The sequence below is a fragment of the Octopus sinensis genome, linkage group LG10 (genome assembly GCF_006345805.1).
Source record: "Octopus sinensis linkage group LG10, ASM634580v1, whole genome shotgun sequence".
Taxonomy (NCBI): domain Eukaryota; kingdom Metazoa; phylum Mollusca; class Cephalopoda; order Octopoda; family Octopodidae; genus Octopus; species Octopus sinensis.
Genome location: NC_043006.1, coordinates 17091504 through 17097457, shown reverse-complemented (window position 1 = coordinate 17097457; position 5954 = coordinate 17091504).

The window sequence follows — 5954 nt, the reverse complement described above, 5'->3', positions numbered from 1 at the left end:
GTGGAAAGAGGGATACTGCATATAATATTTCCATATTTCCATACAAATTCATTAAATAGATATTCCAATAGTTGTGGATAGTACCATTTCACCCTTGTTCTAGGCTCTTCAGCACAACATAACTCAAGAAACCAATTAGTTTATAGTCATTTAAAAATTGAAAATTAAATATAATCGATTTGTCTTTTCCTTTTTTTTTGTTTTTCTCTTATAACAGTGGAGAAATAAAAGGAAAGAGACAACATTTAAACTGGCCATATAAAGCCCAGATATGCTACCTGTTTATTGTTCAAACCAGCCTGATCTGACTTTTCACACCTGTGCTGCAGTATCATTCTAGAAATAAGCAATTACATCATCAAAATCTCAAAGTTATGAGAAAATGTATGATTAATTCAAAACAGTGTGAATAAATAAGCATTACATTTGACAAAACAATCTGAAAGTCAAAGGGTTAAGTTAAAAAGATATATTCTTTACTCTTTCACTTGTTTCAGTCATTTGACTGAGGCCATGCTGGAGCACCGCCTTTAGTTGAGCAAATTGACCTCAGGACTTATTCTTTGTAAGCCTAGTACTTATTCAATCGGTCTCTTTTGCCGAACCGCTAAGTTACGGGGACGTAAACACATCAGTTGTCAAGCGATGTTGGTGGGACAAACACAGACACACAAACACACACACACATATATACATATACATATATACAATGGGCTTCTTTCAGTTTCCGTCTACCAAATCCACTCACAAGGCTTTGGTCAGCCCGAGGTTATAGTAGAAGACACTTGCCCAAGGTGCAACACAGTGGGACCGAACCTGGAACCATGTGGTTGGTAAGCAAGCTACTTACCACACAGCCACATTTTAAAAACTAATGGATGTTTTTGTAAACCTGCTATTTTAACTATTTCAACAAATTAAACTTTTATTACTTTCATGACTATTAATTAAAAAAAAAAAGATAAGATGGTAAGCTGGTAGAAGTGTTAGCATGTCGGACAAAATGCTTAGTGGTGTTTCTTCTGGCTCTCTATGTCCTGAGTTCAAATCCCACTGAGTAAAATTGTCAGCCATGTACTAAAATGTGAAAGCATTATTATTATTATTACTAAGGTGGCAAACTAGCAGAGTCGTTAGCGTACTGGACAAAATGCTTAGCAGCATTTTATCTATCTTTACATTCTGAGTTCAAATTCCACCAAGGTCAATTTTCCTTTTCATCCTTTTGGGGTCAATAAATTAAGTATCAGTGAAACACTAACAATGGGGTCGATGTGATCAACTTGTACCCTCCCCACAAAATTTCAGGCATGGTGCCTTTAGTAGAAAACATTATTATTATTATTATTATTTTTATTATTATTATTATTATTATTATCATTATTATTATTATTATATGAATTAATCTTGTAATCTCCTGCTGATTCTCTCTTGGGTACTGTCTGACAGAGAAAAATATTGAATAAAAGGTTAAAATGATGACTTGTTAGTTTTATTATTATTATTATTATTATTATTATTATTATTATTATTTTTATTATTATTATTATTAATTATTATTATTATTATTATTATTATTATTATATGAATTAATCTTGTAATCTCCTGCTGATTCTCTCTTGGTACTGTCTGACAGAGAAAAATATTGAATAAAAGGTTAAAATGATGACTTGTTAGTTTTATTATTATTATTATTATTATTATTATTATTATTATTATTATTATTATTATCATCATCATTATGGTGGTGAACTGGCAGGCTTGCTCCTCCCCTCCAAATTGATGGTCTTGTGACAAAATTTGAAGTAGTTAATTAAAAGAGATTTAAATTTATTAAAAGAAACTAATTTCCACAGATTAAATAAGAGATCCAGTATAATCTTCTGCTGAGGTTATTTTCCAGTAAAAGATCAATGCTCTGATATATGACCCTTCTTTTGGCTCTTGTTACAAGAACCCAATTACTTGAAAGGAAAGAACAAACACATCACCAATAATAACCATGCTGCTTCACTATGGAGAATCTGAAAAGGGATTAGATTTTCTCATTTTAATTTTGAATTATTAGAGTTCATTTAATAGAGGAGATCATATTATTGTTGTTGTTGTTGTTGTTGCTGTTGTTCTTGAGGCTATGTTGCAGGTGTATTTCAATATCATTGCATTTAATGATGTAATGGAAACGATACTTTGAAATTTATTATTACATCTTTAATGATACTCTTAATTGTATTCCTTCTTGGAAATTTCATTTTTATTCTAAAATTCCAATATTATTTTCAGGCAACAATAAAAGAAAAAAGTACCCTGGGTTGGTAAAAACTGTAGGCCACCAGACTAAATACCTTTTCACATTTGATCAAATCTCTTTACACAGTTCTATATTTAAGAGATGAGGAATTATGTACATTATTTACATTTGTCCTCGTCTTGTTTGTTGTTAACACAATGTTTCGGCTGATATACCCTCCAGCCTTCATCAGATGTCTTGGGGAAATTTCAAACCTGGGTTCTCATTTGAAAAATATCTTAGGAATGAGAACCCAGGTTTGAAATTTCCCCAAGACACCCGATGAAGGCTGGAGGGTATATCAGACGAAACATTGTGTTAACAACGAACAAGATGAGGATGAATATCTGTTGAATGTAAAGCATATCTCTAAAATTGTCAAGAAGGCCGAGGGTGTCTTGGCATCACTCAGCAAGACTTTTGTTAGCCGCTCTCCAGCCATCTATTTAAAACTGTATACAGCTATGGTACGTCCACACTTGGAATTCGCATCATCAGTTTGGAACTCCTATCTTGCTCAGAACATTGACCTCCTGGAATCTGTCCAGAGACGTGCAACCAAACGCATACCCTCCATCAGACACCTACCATATTCTGAGCGCCTTTTTTCCCTGGGCATGGATTCACTGAAGCTCCAGCGTCTGGCGACGGACTTGGTAAAGGCCCACAAAGTTGTCAACCACCTCACCAATAACAACACTGAACACCTTTTTGATCTCCATGTGTCTAACACACGTGGACATGCCTACAAAGTCAGAAAACAACACAGCTCCCATGACTTTCGGAAACATTTCTTCACGCTCAGAGTTGCTGAAGCATGGAATAAACTGCCTGCGTCAGTTGTTGACTGCCATGACACTGCATCCTTTAAGGCCCTCATGCTTTCCGAAATCCGTCGAAACTACACCTGATTATATATGCACTTTAGATGAGTTGTAGTGCACCTGAGCACTGTACACAATGTTTATTATTATTATTATTATTAATGTAAATATCTCTTTAAACTCTCACATCAGCATCAAATTTAACTTTCAATTCAGTGGAAGGAGGAAATATAAAATAATGAAGACCAATAATATATTGTAGTATATTTAATTGAATATACATGCTTCTTCCTTAATACATTGTTGGCTTTGTGCAAAGATATCGGTGTTATATTATTTTATGGGGAATGCTATATTGTTTTAGAGCTTCATCCTGTTTTTGATTAAAATATCTACCCCAATCTGTTCTAGACCAATACAAAAACGTCTACCATTACTGACATTGCATTTAGTATAACATTACAATCTTCAAATTGATAGTTTTCTGTTTTATTAAAAATATAGTTCATCATCATCATCATTATAATCATTCAATGTCCATTGTCCATACTGGCATGGGTTGGATGGTTTGACTGGGCTGGCACGCTGGAAGGCTGTGCCAGGCTCCAGTCTGATTTGACATGGTTTTCTATGGCTGGATGTCCTTCCTAATGGCAACCACTCCAAGAATATAGTGAGTGCTTTTATGTACCACCAGCATGAGTGCCATTTGCATGACACTGGTGTCTGCCACAACTGCAATTTTACTCAGCTTGATAGGTCTTCTTTTCAAGCATGACATAATACCAAAGGTCTTAGTCATTGCCTCCATGATGCCCAAAACGCAAAAGGAACTCGGCCTCTTTGCCTCCATGAGGTCCAACACTCAAAAGGAATTCAGCCACTTTTCCCCAATGCTGGAAAGGAGCTCAGCCACATTGCCTCTCTAATATCAATATGTGCACCAATAAATTTTGCAATAATAATGCCTCATTATCCATTAGCAGAGCTGGTTCAAGAGTCTTCACTACAATACAGCAGCTCTGCAATGTGCATGCTTCCTTATTTCTTTATTGCCCACAATGGGCTAAACACAGAGGAGACAAACAAGGACAGACAAAGGGGTTAAGTCGATTACATCAACCCCAGTGCGTAACTGGTACTTAATTTATCGACCCCAAAAGGATGAAAGGCAAAGTCGACCTCGGCAGAATTTGAACTCAGAACGTAATGGTAGACGAAATACTGCTAAGCGACCCCTGTTGTACTCTTTCGCCACAACTTTCTCTCACTCTTTCTTCCTGTTTCTTGAGTAACACTGCAATGGACTGGCATCCCGTCCAGCTGGGGGAACACATATGCCACAGAAATCGGGAAACCGGGCCCATGAGACTGGCTAGGCTTGAAAAGGGCAACGTTTATCGTTATAATGCAAGTTACTGAAACAGTATGGAAGCCTAGGGTAACACCAGTTTCAAATTTCAGCACAAAGTCAGCAATTTCAAGGGAGAGAATAAGTTGATGACACTGACTGCAGTATGCAACTGGTACTTAATTTATCAACTCCAAAAGGATGAAAGGCAAAATCGACCTCAGTGGAATTTGAACTCAGAATGTAAAGACAGATGAAATTCCACTAAGCATTTTGCCTGGTGTGCTAACAATTCTGACAGCTTAGTCTAGCCTTAGTCTATTGTAATATTATTGAATACCAATTTCTTTACTACCCACAAGGAGCTAAACACAGAAGGGACAAACAAGGACATACCAACAGATTAAGTCAATTACATCGACCCCAGTGCGTAACTGGTACTTAATTTATCGACCCCAAAAGGATGAAAGGCAAAGTCAATCTTGGCGGAATTTGAACTCAGAACGTAACGGCAGACAAAATATGGCTACACATTTCGCCTGGCGTGCAAACGTTTCTGCCAGCTCGCCGCCATTCTTATTGAATACCAATCACATGAACTTCAACAATTCAAATATTGTAGCTCTTCACCACTTTACTATAGTCTGTTATAGCTGACTTGGCAGACACCCATAAAATTATCAACCATCGCACAAACAATAACTCTGAGCACCTCTTCAAACTCCACCCATCTAACACCCGTGGACATATTTACAAAGTAAGAAAACAGCACAGCTCCCATGACTTCAGGAAACATTTTTTCACGCTGAGAGTTGCTGAAGCGTGGAACAAACTGCCGGCATCGGTTGTTAGTTGTCGGAGCACTGCATCCTTCAAGACTTCCATGCTTCCTGAGATTCGCCAACACTACACTTGATTTCTCTCCCCCTCCATACACACACAAGCATGTTCACTTTCCAGACATTTCTACATTACTGCATGTACTTTATACGCACTTTCTGACAAGTTGTGGTGCACCTGAGCACTGTATACAATAATTTCATTATTATTATTATTATTATATTATTATTATTATAGGTAATTATATCACCAACCAAAGAAATGGCAAAACGTTATTATTTAGACTCAGAACTGTAAATGACAAAGTACTCCGTAAGTTAAAGTTGAGTCATATTCATTGAATTCCAATCTAGCCTGGCATTTTTATTATAAAATATAAAAACAAACATTGCACTTCTTTATTCTGATATGAATTAATCTTGTAATCTCCTGCTGATTCTCTCTTGGGTACTGTCTGACAGAGAAAAATATTGAATAAAAGGTTAAAATGATGACTTGTTAGTTTTAAAGATGTAATATCATGTTACCATCACAAAGAAATGAAACAAGATTTTTCAAAATTTTTAAGAATTCTAAGTTATTGTGCTGAAATTTTAATTAAAAAAATTATAAAAAATTCAAGAATAATATATATCATAATTTTCATAAG